Here is a 16,521-nt window from a genome sequence, read left to right as displayed (position 1 = left end):
GGGCACCCCAAATTGACCAATATTGGACTTCTTGTCAACCTCAATGACAGCAGCCTCACAGTAGATTTAATCTGACTTAGAAAAATAAAGGTGACATCTCTGGTGCGCTGAGTGCCATGGAGAAAGTTGCACCTGTTATAAGTATAAATTTTCTGTTGTGCTCATCTAACCATTATTTGATGGGTGAGGGGTGAGAGCCAAGTACCTTGTAGATCATTTTATCCAGCAAAGAAAGCACAATTTTGAAAGGATAATATTTCCTTACTATACCATTTTTCTGGCCTACCTAAAAAAAGAAAAAAAAAAAACTGGAATTTTACAATTATTTTTGTAGTAACAGAAGCTCTTCAAGACATAGGGCCTATGCACTGAATTGTAGCCCAGCATGAAATTTTATAGCTGAATTATGAACTCCTGCCAATAAAAGTTTACAGCAAAACAGCCTGGCTCTTCTGGCTTTAGGAGCAGGGGTGGAGAAAATATACATGCTCTAACAAATACGATTATCCTGGAAATATGATATTAATGATGGCACAATTTGAGAATAAAGAATTAAAATGTTAGAATGAAGTTAATTGGAAATACTTGAGAGATATGCCATTCATTACCCAAGCCATGTGCACCTTATTTACTTTATACAAATGTAAACTCAAAATGATTTGACATCTCTTTCAATTTCATAATTAAATTAGAAGATTTACAAGTTCACAGGTTTTAAAATGAAACTACTATTGACTTTAAATCATCCTTGTTAAGCAAGAAAGTAATAGAATGAATAAATTAAATTCACTCAAAAAAATGTCCTATCATTAATTTCCCTCCAAAGATAACTCTTGACTATTGAATACATTCATGTTACAATTATCCATGTAGTAATGTTCCAAAGAATCAAATATAGAATATTTTAAACACAGAAGAATATAACCGGCTATAATCTGTTTTATTTTATTTGGCTGGGAGTAGGGGCTCCCATGGATGGAGGAGCCTGGTAGGCTGCAGTCCATGGGGTCGCGAAGTTGGACATGACTGAGCGACTTCACTTTCACTTTTCACTTGCATGCATTGGAGAAGGAAATGGCAACCCACTCCAGTGTTCTTGCCAGGAGAATCCCAGGGACGGGGGAGCCTGGTGGGCTGCTGCCTATGGGGTCGCACAGAGTCGGACACGACTGAAGCGATTTAGCAGCAGCAGCAGCAGGGCCTTCCCAGGTAGCACTAGGGGTAAAGATCCTGCCTGCCAAAACAGGAAATGTGAGAGACATAGGTCCAAGCCCTGGGTCGGGAAGATCCTTTGGGGAAGGAAATGGCAACGGGCTCCAGTATTCTTGCCTGGAGAATCCCATGGACAGAGGAGCCTGGCGGGCTACAATGCATAGGGCTGTAGAGTCAGAAAAAGTCAGACACAACTGAAGCTACTTAGCATGCACACACGGCAGGAAGCCCAGACAACTGAATAGAGCAGTTACATAAAATACACTTAACACATTACCAAATTGATTAAATAAATAAAAACAAAATGCTCGACATTTTTTAAAGTATTTGAAAATCCCTTGATAGGTAATAATCTTGATAAATACAGCACAGACTCTTTGTGGGCATCCTCTAGACAGAGCTGTGTTTTCATACAGTGTGGAACATCCAGAGCATGTAGAAATTATGACTTGAAAAACAGGGTAGGAAGACACCAGAGATGGACAGATTGTGATTCCACTTCAGCCCCTGCCATTGGCAGAAGTGGGGTGTGGGGACTCATCTAGGTGCCCGGGACTCAGCCTCCTCCCCAGCACCATGGGAGTTACCACCAGCCTTGGCAGAGACGAGCTTAGACTCATTGTCTCTTAGCCAGGACTGAGCATGTCGGAAAAGAAAGACTTAGCCGTCAAAGGGATATTGCAAGGATTTGGATCCTGTTCAGTCATGTCCGACTCTTTGCGATCCTATGGACTGTCTCCCACCAGGCTCCTCTGTCTGTGGAATTCTCCAGGCAAGAATACTGGAGTGGGTTGCCTTTTCTCCTCCAGGGGATCTTCCCCAACCAGGGATCAAATCCACATATCCTGTATTGGCAGGTGGATTCTCTCTTTTTTTTTTTTTTAAACTGGAGAATAATTGCTTTACAATATTGGCAGATAGATTCTTTATTACTGTGCCACCTAGGAAGCCCCTAGGTGTTACAATAAAGCACTTCATAGAAAAAAGCATAGAGGGGTGTGTTAGCATTGTTTTTCCTTAGGAATGGCCCACCACTACTGTGACCTGTAATTATCAGAGTAATGTGTTTCAGGGACAAAATGGAAATCATTACCACCATCACTAATGATGTATCCCTGCTATGTTTCACTGGACAAAGTCTTGTTTTCTGAGGCTGGTAAGGCGCGTGCCATCATGCAGTCATCCCTCTGTTTAGTGACCACCAGTAATTTAGCCTCACTGGAGTTTCTGATAAAAGTCTCTACTCTTCAGGAGCTCGCTCCTGTAGGTGGGGGAAACCGGCTCAGGCGAAAAGCACACCTTAGAGACAACTACACTATGAAACAAGAACACTTGGGGCTTTCCCAGTGGCTCGGCAGTAAGGAATTCTGCCAGTGCAGGAAATGTCGGTTTGATCATGAGGTCGGGAAGATCCCCTGAGGAATGAAATGGCAACCCGCTCCAATATTCTTGCCTGGAGAATCCCATGGACAGAGGAGCCTGGCGGGCTACAGTCCTTGGGTCACAAAGAGGCGGACACAACTTAGGGACTAAAGAACAGCTGTGTGAAACCAGGATACTTGGGATGGTATCTGATTAAACAGATTAAGCAGTGGGAAGGAAAAACAGGAGACTGCTTAGCGGAGGTAACACTTGTTTAATCCTTGAAAGTTCAGTGATAAGGGAGCCCTGGGCAGAGGGAAGAGCAGTGTGTTCAGGGAACTAGCCGTGCCCACCACTTTCCTGGGGGTGGGGAGGCTGGGGAGAGTCTTATCAAGGACTACAGTCACATCAAAGAGTTCCTTTTGCTAAAGGCAATGGGATCAGAACAATGAGCAGTTCTGCTTCTGGGAAGATAATGCTAAGATGGAAGGAGAATGAACTAAAGGGGAGGAAGTCAGTCCAAATGCCTCATTTGCTTGTTTGCTAATTTTCCACAGTGGGTGTGAATAATGGAGGCTTTAAAGTTCAGAACCCTGTTGCAGTGGCCATGAGAAGGCACCTCTCAGATCTCCAACTACAAGGACTGTGTGTGTCCAAGGCCCAGCGCTGAGCTCTGAAGTCTATCAGTGTTAGCTCCAAAGCCACACTTCCTACCGGAGTCAGGGATGGCGCTCAGCCCCCTGTGATGGAGGACTTTGACTGAGAACTCCGGACAGCCACCAGGAGCCTTCTGTAGACCACAGGACCAGACACCCTCTCCCCTCTCTCTCCTTCACTCTAATTCAGACTTCACATTACAGTCACAGACCTCACAGCTTCCCCGACTTTCTCCCCATCCGTTCTCACATCTATCTCCCCTAATCAAGCCACTGCTGTGTGAGCCGATCTTGGCATCTGGTTCTCATAAGACTTGGACTAATTCACTAGCATAGTGATTTACCAAATAAACTTCCGCATATAAACACAAAACTGTGGATAACTCAAGATCAAGCCTGCCTGACTCCTTCTCATTTTTAATCTGAGTACCTGGGAAAGAAGACAGCCCAGCGGTTTCAAAAGATGAAATGAATCCAGACTTGATTATGCAATAATATGTTTCCCCTTATAGTTCAAGGTGGTCTATCAACCAACCATGCTGAGTTCTTTAGGAACACTCGAGAAGCTTTGTGCTAAGTTTGATCACTGAGGTTGACAAGAAAAGCCCTCTTGCTTTGTCAGATCGAGAGCTTTAATTCTTTCACTTTAAAGCACCAAAAAGGGGGTGAATCACAGAAGTGATTCATGCCTTAACATTGTTTTGCAACTCAAAACACTTTCATATGCATTTATGTGTCCATGTTTCATAGAGTCAAGGACTTTTCTTTAAGTGGGGTTCAATGAATAGACTTTTGCAGAAACACATCCACAGTACATCACCTAGAATATCTAGTTAAGATTCCTTAAACTTGAATTAGAAACACAGAGCATAAATTTCATCCTGATTATGATGAGTGTCCCTACATATTTGATAGCTGTCTTCCTTCTACTTAATGTACAGTAATTGTGTTTGTCTGAGTGCGTGATTAAAATTTACTGGGAAGGGGCTCCACTCCCCTTGCCTTATTTCCGTCTGGAACAAAATCAGATAGTAAACCTGGCTGATCACTGTTCCCACTTTCTAAAGGAAAAGGTATCTGCTGGTTGAGTTCAGGAGAAGCAGCTAAATTTGCTCAGACCAGACACAGTTGACCCTCTGTATGTGTGGAAGCCACATATATGAATTTGATCAATCATGGATAAAAAATATTTTTAAAAAAATCCAGAAAGCTCCAAAAAGCAAAACTTGAATTGGCCATGGACAGACAACTATTTTCAAAGCATTTAGACTGAATTAGAAGGCAATGGCACCCCACTCCAGTACTCTTGCCTGGAAAATCCCATGGACGGAGGAGCCTGGTAAGGCTGCAGTCTATGGGGTCGCACAGAGTCGGACATGACTAAGTGACTTCCCTTTCACTTTTCACTTGCATGCATTGGAGAAGGAAATGGCAACCCACTCCAGTGTTCTTGCCTGGAGAGTCCCAGGGACAGGGGAGCCTGGTGGGCTGCCGTCTATGGGGTCGCACAGAGTCGGACACGACTGAAGCGACTTAGCAGCAGCAGCAGCAGGGCTTCCTTGGCGGTTCAGACAGTAAAGAATCTGCTTGCAGTGCAGGAGATTCAGGTTTGATTCCTGGGTCAAAAAGATCCCCTCCCTGGAGAAGAAAACGGTGACTGGCTCCAGCATTCTTGCCTGGAGAATCCCATGGACAGAAGAGCCTGGCAGGCCACAATCCATGGGGTCGCAAAGAGTCAGACACAGCTGAGCGACTAACACACACACACAGGCACACACACACACACACACACACAGGTATTCTAAATAATCTAGAGATGATTCAAAGTATACAAGAGGATGGAGATAGTTGATATACAAATACTACATAATTTTCTATACAGGACTTGAGCATCCTTGGATTTTGGTACAGTTGGGGCTTCCTGGATCCACTCCCTGAGGATACCAGGGGACAACTGTCATTTCTTTTTCATGAACCCAACCTGTCTTCATGATAGATATGTTTCTGTTTTTCCTCAAAGATGAATTTTTCACCTCCGTGGGAAAGCCCAAGGCTACCTATGATGGCACAAGTATGGCTGTGGAATTCTGGAATGATTCATTACCAAGTATGTTGCAGCATCAACACTAAATTGCATATTTCAATCTGAATTTTGTCAGTGGTAACACTGATATTTTGATTTCCATCTGCCTACCTCTTGTGTCCTCACTTGTTATGCAAAGAATCCATAATCCCAACAATCTTATACTCTTCAAAACTGCCTTTAGTAGAAAGCATTATTTTCACATGCATATGTCTGCTATATGCTAGTTAACTAAACTGCACACTTGTAGTAGCAAGCACATCTGACATAAACAGACTTGAGAATTTCTTAACTGACTCTTGCAAAATATTCCAACCAACATGCAGGCATTGAAATGGGAAGCCTCTCTCAAGGGTAGCCTCCTAGGCCAGAACATTCAAAAAGCATAAACATTAGTCACTCTATACTTTCTGAGGAAATAAAGAGCTTCAGTGATTTGGTGAGTTGGTTAAGTGGAGGATGACTGAGACAGCTTTTGTGTGGTGCTGTGCTAAGTCACTTCAGTTGTGTCCACCTCTCTGTGACCCTATGGACTGTAGCCCAGCAGGCTCCTCTGTCCATGGGAAACTGGGATCAAACCTATGTCTTTTATGCTTCCTGCACTGGCAGGCAGGTTCTTTACTATGAGCACCACCTAGCAAGCCCAACAGCGCTTCTATTGAACTTAAATAGACCAACCATCTGTTGACGAAACACAGCAAGATCTGAACTGCTCTCACATGAGGCTCAGACTATCGACATTCACGCGTGGGCACTGCTTACGTCGAGCCCAGTGGTTGAAGTATGGTTCCCTTTCGGACATAAACTGCATTTGGCATAGATTTTCCTTGATATTAGTCTTGTTTGAACCATTGGACTCTTTTTAAAACTGTGTTAGAAGACTTTTCACACAGTTTCTCCACATTTCCCTCAGGGCTTAGAAGGCAACCCTTCTAAGACCAGCCCCCTCGACTTTTTGCCCGTTAGCATTTTAAATCTTTTCTTCTCTGTCGACTCCATTCCTGAGAATTTCAAACATATTTTACTTCAAGAACTTGAGAAATGTCGCTTGATCTTGGCTGTGGCTTTTGGTTAACACCTTCACAACCTCCCTGTTCCTCTGCAATGATTAACCCAGCAAACTTTCTAAAAGCCCGCCTCCTCCCTGAGCATGCTTGAGGTCGCTCTTCTGAATGATCTCCTTGACAAAGCCGGTCTTCTTTTATTCTTCATTCCCTGGATGCTTCCTTGAACATGAGTTGAGTCATCTCATTACTGATTCCTTCTAGATCCCCTGGAGCATAATCTGAGTTGTTCTCTAACACCAACCCCCGCTACCCCCATGCCATGCTTCTAGTTTCCTGGCTCCCTTCTTCCCGCCAAGAGGAACCCAGTGTCATGGATCAAACTACTCATGCTGCTGTCTGAACAACAGGGATGATATTAGTCCTTTGCGTTTATTATGATTAAGTTAGCCACTGTATTTAGAGAATGTTAAGCATGATTGGTACTTCCCTGGTGGCTCAGACGGTAAAGTGTCTTGCTTACAGTGCGGGAGACCTGGGTTCGATCCCTGGGTCAGGAAGATCCTCTGGAGAAGAAAATGGCAACCCACTCCAGTACTCTTGCCTAGAAAATCCCATGGACAGAGGAGCATGGTAGGCTGCAGTCCATGAGGTCGCTGAGGGTCGGACACAACTGAGCGAATTCCCTTTCACTTTCACTTTCAAGCATGATTTGAGGCATTGTAAAGACTGAAGGCAAAAGGAGAAGAGGGTGGCAGAGGATGAGATGGATGGCAACACTGACTCAATGGACATGAACCTGAGCACTCCAGGAAACAGTGAAGGACAGGGAAGCCTGGCATGCTACAGTCCCTGGGGTCACAGAGTTGGACATAACTTAGCGACTGAACAACAGCAAAATGTTCAGTGAATACAGATGACTAAACAGAAGGAGACTTTTTCCTACTTATTTGTCCTTTATCCTTTAGACTTATTCTTAAATGACTTAAGCAAACCTGGTTTCAAGGACTTATATATATATATGTTTTTCAATGCTAGATCTGACTTAACCTATTTTAATCACGTTTCTAATTATCTTTAAAGCAAAACACTTCCATATTGTCTCTGCTATTTCTGTTTTGTGATCTACTCTAACAGTGAACTTCTTTCCCAACTATCCTTGAGTAAGTATTTGCAGACTGAAAATATTCTGATTCTTCAGTTTCTGTCCAAACATCCCCCAATCTTGCTTTGAGGTTTTCAACACTTGGCCCTTTAACGCTGGGATAGTCTGATAATTGATATCCATGCCTCAAGCCTCCAGCCACAAAGACAGTCACTTTAATTCAGTCAATATTTATTGAATGCCCATCATCGGTCACACACTGTTCAATACCCCTGGGAGGGTTTTGCAAACAGGACAGATAGGGTCCCCAGTGCATGCATCTCCTGGTCCTGAGCCAGGGCTCTCACTCTGTCTGTACATCACCGTCACCTGAAACTCTTCTGACTGTATCCTATTTATTTTTATATCAGTCTTTAAAAAATTGTACAAGGGATTGTGATAAGGTGCAGGCTGAAAAACTCCAGTAACTCTCTCCCCTTCCAGAGCTTATCGTCATTTTCCTAAGCCACAGGTTCTCTCAGGTTTAACTCTTCATTTGCCACATTATCAATCCTACCTTGGCCTTGCAGAATTCTCATTATTCTGACCTCACCACCTCCATCTGATCTTCTCAAGCTCTCTCTGTGCCATTTCTAAAACTACATCTCACCTGCCACATGCCTGTAGTCTGCATTTCCATCCACCAAGACTGGGTTTTAAGCTGCACCTATGCAAGTTAGGAAGCAACAGTTAGAACTGGCCATGGAACAACAGACTGGTTCCAAACAGGAAAAGGAGTGTGTCAAGGCTGTACATTGTCACCCTGCTTATTTAACTTCTATGCAGAGTACATCATGAGAAATGCTGGACTGGAAGAAACACAAGCTGGAATCAAGATTGACAGGAGAAATATCAATAACCTCAGATATGCAGATGACACCACCCTTACGGCAGAAAGTGAAGAAGAAATAAAGAGCCTCTTGATGAAAGTGAAAGAGGAGGGTGAAAAAGTTGGCTTAAAGCTCAACATTCAGAAAACGAAGATCATGGCATCTGGTCCAATCACTTCATGGCAAATAGATGGGAAAACAGTGGAAACAGTGTCAGACTTTATTTTAGGGGGCTCCAAAATCACCATGGTTGCAGATGGTGACTGCAGCCATGAAATGAAAAGATGTTTGGTCCTTGGAAGAAAAGTTATGACCAACCTAGACAGCATATTAAAAAGCAGAGACATTACTTTGCCAACAAAGGTCCATTTAGTCAAAGCTATGGTTTTCCTAGTAGTCATGTATGGATTTGAGAGTTGGACTATAAAGAAAGCTGAGTGCCAAAGAATTGATGCTTTTGAACTGTGGTGTTGGAGAAGACTCTTGAAAGTCCGTTGGACAGCAAGGAGATCCAACCAATCCATCCTAAAGGAAATTAGTCCTGAATATTCATTGGAAGGACTGATGCTGAAGGTAAAACTCCAATACTTTGTCCACCTGATGCGAATAACTGACTCATCTGAAAAGACACTGATGCTGGGAAGGACTTCCCTGGTGGCTCAGATGGTAAAGCGTCTGTCTACAATGCGGGAGAGCTGGGTTCAATCCCTGGGTTGGGAAGATCCCCTGGAGAGGAAATGGCAATCCACTCCAGTACTATTGCCTGGAAAATCCCATGGACAGAGGAGCCTGGAAGGTACAGTCCATGGGGTCACAAAGAGTCAGACACGACTGAGTGACTTCACTTTTGATGCTGGGAAAGATTGAAGGCAGGAGGAGAAGGGGACACCAGAGGATGAGATGGTTGGATGGTATCACTGACTCAACGGACATGAGTTTGAGTAGGCTCCAGGTGTTGGTGATGCACAGGGAGGCCAGGCGTGCTGCAGTCCATGGGGTCGCAAAGAGTCGGACACGACTGAGCAACTAAACTGACTGAACAATGCCACGAAGCCACTGCAAACTGTAAAAGATATGCTAGTCTGTCCCTCTTTGTACACCGAATATACTTTAGAGCACAGCAGAGACACTGAGGCCAACTTCATTATTTATTTATTTTTGTTATTTGGGGATCTGTGCTGAGGTCCAAAGATGACTAGGAAATGCGCTGGTCTGGTGACCTAGTCCATCATCCTTCACACTAAGGAGGTAAAGGGACTGACTAAACACAAGAGGGAGGGGGATTTCTCTGGAAAAAACTGCTAGAGCAGTGTGTGCAACCCCGCCTCCCCTGCCAAGTGCAAATAAACGAGAGGGTGTGAAGCTGCTCCCCTGCCATCACAAGTGAAACGAAAGCGGCTCTATTATCATCAAGCAAATAAACTGGACTCTGTCAGGAAAAGCAACCAACCTAGACAAGACTTCTGCTTCTACAGAGAGCCCAGAAGAGCTCAGAGTGAGAGCAATTAGACACACTGTGCTGTTTTCCTCAAGCTCCTCAGGCACAAAGGCTGCCAATCCCTGGAAAAGTCAGTCCAGACAAAAGCCTTCCTGGAGGTCCCCATGCTGGCTCAATGAGAAGAGACGGCTGGGGTGGGGTACTCCACACTAGCCAATTTTGTCAACGTGAAGTGGACACCATGGAGGGGAGTGGACCTCAGCTGTCCTGAGAGGGACCTGTTTAAAAAAAGTCACCTGCCAACAGTCAGAGATCCTGAGTCAAAGAGCCCCCTGGGGTGTAGGCAGGAGGAGTGACTGAGCAAAGAGTCATGAGCGCCCAGCCAGGTCGGGCACTGCCCACAACAGGGGGCACTGAGTGGTGAGGTCACCATGGCTCTGTGCTCTCCCATCACCAAGCCTGAAGGAGCCAGCAGCAGTGTGCAAGGGAGAAAGAACAGAAAAACAAAACTAAAAAGAGTGACCGCTGCCACCTGTGCCCAGCACACATGCCTGAGGGTATGATCTGAACCAGAGCTGAGGATGCAGAGCAAGTCTCAACCACATGAGAAATCAGGGTTTGCTTCAGATCAGACGTGATACTGCTCCTTTAGAACTTGAAGGCGATCAGAAGAACCCACAGGGCTCGAGGTTCAGTCCAGGGGTGTGGAAGAAGAATTCAGTAGAGTGATTATCATGTTAGTGATGAACTTAATCAAGGTGTTTCCTGCTTGGTACCATCCCAGCCTCACTCGGTCAGTAACGCATGCACAGATATCACAGCTTACTTGATCTTTTTATTACCACAACAGAAGAAGGTTGTGAGAAGGAAGCAACAGATGCTGTTGGCTACTTCCAACAGATGCTGTTGGCTACTTCTGATTTATCTCTACACCAGGAAAGGCCCTCTCCTAGCCCTTCTTTCTGACTGATGGGGAGTTCACCCTCAGAGATCTCTGGGGTTACACTCAAATTTTTTTTTCATTTGATCTGTTTAATATGAAAAGCATACATCACACTCTTAGGAATGTTCTTACAAGGTAGCACATCACCCTTTTGCCAGAAGAATTTAAACTGCTCCTCCCTCTCACCTTCTAGAAGATGCTTTGGCTGCGTAATTGACATAGAACCAGACCGCAGTCCAGGGAATGTTGGAAATGACAAGGTCCCCGGGTTGTCACTTGCACACTTCTTGCAAACAGCAAATGCATCCTAAAGGCTTTGATGTGCAAAACCAATATAGTATTGCAAAGTAAAATAAAGTAAAAATAAAAATAAATTAGTAGATAAATTCTCAGCTCTGTGCAAAAATGTAATCCTTACCAAACTGCCAGTGGAGTTTCGTTAGACAACACATCCACTCAGATCAGAAGAGGGAGTCTCCTGTGTACCCCACCTTCCTATGACTGTTTGTCCCCCTCTCTCCGAAACGGATGCATTTAGTCTCAAGCACATCTCCTTCCTTCAAACCTCGTACTTCCTGGTAGACTTACTCCCAGACATCCAGGAGAAAGCTTTTGGAGTTGCCCTACCTTTGCTCCTGCCTTTAGATTATACAGTTCCTCACAGAGTTTCCCAATTTATCCATATTCTCTAATTTCTAATTTCCATTTACAAATTTTGACAAATGATTCCCTAGGAGTTTATTCCCACCCCTACCCGCTTCCCTTTTCTTCTTTTTATTACATGTTGCCTTTTTCCCCTAAAAGCAAGACTCCAAATAAACTGTTTCCACTTTGACTCCTTTAATTTTGAACAAAGTGGCTTAAATAAATCCAGGCATGCCCGTTCCAGTTTATCAGGCTGATTCAGGCAGAGTGAGCCTGCACCAGAGCCCCGTGTTCCCTCCAGCATGAGGTCAAGGGTGCCCGTGAGTTTCAGCTAATCAGGCTGCTCTTCTCTTGACCGCTGTCAGAAGAGACATCACTGTGTTCTTTCAGAGGAGTCTACACACTGACTGATGTGCAGATTCACACACCATGAGAGAAGCAGATAGTCATCCCTCTGTCTCCCACCACACACACCCTTTAGAGCCCCACGGGATCCGTCACTTTATAAACTAACTGTCCCAAAACAAGATTCTCTGAGATGGATGTGGTATAATTCCAGATCCAATATGTTGTGGGTGCTCTCTTTTTTTTTTCTTCAGATAAACTTATGCATGCATTAGAGAAATAAGTAAGAGACTGTGAGTTTTGAGGAAGCCAGTTAAGCCCAGAGAGAGAAGTTTTTGAAACCATCCCATGGCACAGTGGTAAAGAATCTGCCTGTCAATACAGGAGACACAAGAAATTCAGGTTTGATACTGGGTCGGGAAGCAGGAAATGGCAACTCACTCCAGTATCCAGAGGAGCCTGGTGGATTACAGTCCATGTGGTCACAAAAGGTCAGACACAATTACACACACACACACACACACACACACACACACACACACACATGTATATCTCAGGTGAGGGAAGACACGTGGCAATAAGTTTGAGTCACTCTCCGGGAGGTGTATTCACAGTTTGAAGAAGAATTTGGTGAGCTTGATCAGTAGAGCTTTTCTTACACACGCAGACACAGTCTTAATAGACTCTTGGGCATTTAAAGCTGCGGTGGTAGAGCCTCCTTAAAGCTGTTAACACCATTGTACTGACAAAGTGCCTAATACGAGGTAAGACCTGATTTGAAGACTCTCTCTTATGCTCCTGAATCTAAATACCTGAGCAGATGATGAAACAGAGAAACTTGGAAGGTGTGCCAAGCTTTGTGGGAGAATAGTGGGATAATACTCGAATGGGCTGAACATACTGTTCCCCCAAAATTCATGTCGAAACTCTGCCCCCATCCCCTGGCAGTGATGGTTTTAGGAGGTGAGCCTTGCGGAGGCAGTTAGAATTAGAGTGGATATGAGGGTGGAGCCCTCACGAATAAGATCAGTGCCTTCTCGGACTCATGAGAGAGCTCTCTTCTCTCTGCTCTGTCTGTGTGAGGACACAGTGAGAAGCTGGCAGCCTGTGACCCAGAAGAGAGCTCTCGCCACAGCCTGACCCAGCTGGGACCATAATCCCAGACATCCAGCCTCCACAGCTGTGAGAAGTCACTTTCTGTTGTAGGTAAGGCTACGTCCACGTCGTCTGCTAGAGCAGTCTGAACAAAGACAGACCCTGCAGTTCCCATCCTCTGCCCACAGTGAAGCCGCAGAAGAGAGGCGATGACGGGCTATGTTATTCTGGGAAAGAGTGAACTCAGAGATGTGAATGGAGCGACGATCTCCCCGGCAGTGCAGGCACGCGGGCTGTAGGGAGACAAGGTAGTGCGGAAACCACGGACCACACGGGGACAAAGAGAAGGTGCTGGAAGGTGGGGACACCCCCTCAGTGCACCTGACACCTGCCTGAAGGCCAATCAGAAGAGTTCCCTGAGCCATGAAAGGCAGAGAGGATTACATCAGAAACTAGAAAGATTCTTTCAGAGAAGAAAACTGGCAAATATCCCAATTCTGACAGAGCTTAAATTCTAGTGGAGTTGAGACTAAATAAGCATATTTAATATTGCTAAATCGTAAATAAGAAAATTACAACTATTATTATATATCTAGTTAGTTATGGCACAGAGGCTTCCCTGATGGCCTAGCAGATAAGAACCCACCTGCAGGGAAGGAGATGCAGGAGACATAGTTTCGATCCCTGGGTTGGGAAGATCCCACGGAGGAGGAAATGGCAACCTACTCCAGTATTCTTGCCTGGGAAATCCCATGGGCAGAGGAGCCTGGTGGGCTCCAGTCCAAGGTGTCAAGAAAGAGTAGGACATGACTGATGTAACTGAGCACACATCCAGCGTTCTGTCACAGATTATGATCAAAACCATGGGAAGGAAACGGAAAAAAAAAAAAAATCAGGGTGAAGATTACTGAGAGGGAAGCAGTTGGAAATTGTACAAAGTGTTGTGGGATTGGGTCTCTGAGAAGAAAGCACGAGAGGAGAGATATGAAGGGGAGGAAGTGACCCAAAACCAGAGGAGTCAGCACAGGAGCCTGAGGCAGAAGCCCTGCAAACTATGGACAGAGTAACAGTGGGAGGAGAGGAAGGCTCAGTTCAGTTCAGTCGCTCAGTGGTGTCCAACTCTTTGTGACCCCATGAATCACAGCACACCAGGCCTCCCTGTTCATCACCTACTCCCGGATTTCACTCAGACTCACCTCCATCGAGTCAGTGATACCATCCAGCCATCTCATCCTCTGTTGTCCCCTTCTCCTCCTGCTCCCAATTCCTCCCAGCATCAGAGTCTTTTCCAATAAGTCAACTCTTCGCATGAGGTGGCCAAAGTACTGGAGTTTCAGCTTTAGCATCACTCCTTCCAAAGAAATCCCAGGGTTGATCTCCTTCAGAATGGACTGGTTGGATCTCCTTGCAGTCCAAGGGACTCTCAAGAGTCTTCTCCAACACCACAGTTCAAAAGCATCAATTCTTCGGCGCTCAGCCTTCTTCACAATCCAACTCTCACATCCATACATGACTACTTGAAAAATCATAGCCTTGACTAGACGGACCTTAGTTGGCAAAGTAATATCTTTGCTTTTGAATATGCTATCTAGGTTGGTCATAATTTTCTTCCAAGGAGTAAATGTCTTTTAATTTCATGGCTGCAGTCACAATCTGCAGTGATTTTGCAACCCCAAAAAATAAAGTCTGACACTGTTTCCCCATCTATTTCCCATGAAGTGATGGGACTGGATGCCATGATCTTCATTTTCTGAATGTTGAGCTTTAAGCCAACTTTTTCACTCTCCTCTTTCACTTTCATCAAGAGGCTTTTTAGCTCCTCTTCAATTTCTGCCATAAGGGTGGTGTCATCTGCATATCTGAGGTTATTGATATTTCTCCTGGGAATCTTGATTCCAGCTTGTGTTTCTTCCAGTCCAGCGTTTCTCATGATGTACTCTGCATAGAAGTTAAATAAGCAGGGTGACAATATACAGCCTTGATGTACTCCTTTTCCTATTTGAAACCAGTCTGTTGTTCCATGTCCAGTTCTAACTGTTGCTTCCTGACCTGCATACAGATTTCTCAAGAGGCAGGTCAGGTGGTCTGGGATTCCCATCTCTTGAAGAATTTTCCACAGTTTATTGTGATCCACACAATCAAAGGCTTTGGCATAGTCAATAAAGCAGAAATAGATGTTTTTCTGGAACCCTCTTGCTTTTTCCATGATCCAGCAGATGTTGGCAATTTGATCTCTGGTTCCTCTGCCTTTTCTAAAACCAGCTTGAACATCAGGAAGTTCACAGTTCACATATTGCTGAAGCCTGGCTTGGAGAATTTTGAGCATTACTTTACTAGCGTGTGAGATGAGTGCAGTTGTGCGGTAGTTTGAGCATTCTTTGGCATTGCCTTTCTTTCCCAAAGGTTCTGTATCCTTCAGTCAACCTGTCATTCTCTCTCCCTCGTGTCCTCAATCTTTTCCTGTCAACTGGATTCTATCAATATTAAAACTGAGGTTTTGAATGTCTTCCAGTCTACCTCTTTACACTACACCCTACTACTTTCTGACATAACATTTACCCCCTCCACGGGGATGTCTCCCGGAGGTTGATCAACCCCACTGCCTCCAGTTCCCCAGATTCCACCCTGTGATCCATGTGCCCCTCCCCCTCCCCCTCTCCCCCAGTGATTCTTCCAGAAGTCAACAGGGAGCCTTGGGTCTCCACATCCAGTGGAAACTTCTGCCTTCAATCCACTTGACCCATCAGAAGGAATTCTCATCTTGAAAACATTCTTCTCGGCTTTCAGGACTCTACATTCCTCCTCATCCTCTCAGATCATGACTTCTGGGCTCATTTTTATTTTATTTTTTTCCTTCCTCCTTCTGAATCCAATCACCAGCATATGGAGTTCTTCAGGGCTTAAGCTTGGGTTCTCTTCTCTTTTCAGTCTGTATCCCGGTCTAGGGCATTATTTCAACTTCAGGGGTTTTAAATCCCCCTATTGATGATATCTCCATAAATACCATCTATTTACCCAACTGCATTCTTGCTGTCTTGGTTCTTTATCTCTCAGGCACCTCCACCAGGTTGAACAGGACTACATTTCAACTCAATTGCCCTTCCCCCAAACTCCCATCCCAAACCTGTTCTCTCTCAGGGCCCCACATGTCAATAAATGGTACCTTCATGAAACAATTTGCACAAACCAGAAATCAAGGAGTCATCATTCACACTTCGCTCTCCCTCATCACCCATATCCAATCCATTTTTACAGAAAACAAATCACTTGAGATTTTCCCAAACATCTGTTTCCTATTCTTCACCCCACCTGCACAGCTATAACCCTGTTCCAAGTCACTGTCATCTCTCACCTGAAATATTGCCATCTCCTTCAACCAGTCTCCACTTTCGCCCTTGGCCCTCTCCCACCCACTCTCCACACAGCAACTGAAGCTGTATTTTTTAAAGCACAAAATGCCTTCTGTTTCTTCCTCTCCTTAAAACCCTTCACCTTTTTTAGAGTCCAAAATCTTTAACCGCACCCACAGGGTCCTGCCGCATCCTGTCCCTGCCTATTGTCCCAGCCTTACCCCAGCCACTCTTCTCATCACTAAGAAATGCAAGTCACAGGAGCTATTTGCTTGCTTATCCTCTGTCTCTCTCTCCTTGCCTCCCTTCTTTTCATCCCTCCTTTCCCTCTGTTCTTCTTTCCTTTTTCTTTCCCTCTCCCTCTCTCTCTTCAAGCACAGAGATTTCTTTTCCTACCCAGAAACTGTACATGTT

Source organism: Ovis canadensis, chromosome 26 (assembly GCF_042477335.2).
Source record: "Ovis canadensis isolate MfBH-ARS-UI-01 breed Bighorn chromosome 26, ARS-UI_OviCan_v2, whole genome shotgun sequence".
In the NCBI taxonomy this organism is placed as follows: Eukaryota; Metazoa; Chordata; class Mammalia; order Artiodactyla; family Bovidae; genus Ovis; species Ovis canadensis.
The sequence above is the reverse complement of the archived record's forward strand: the minus strand, read 5'-3'. Positions refer to the sequence as shown.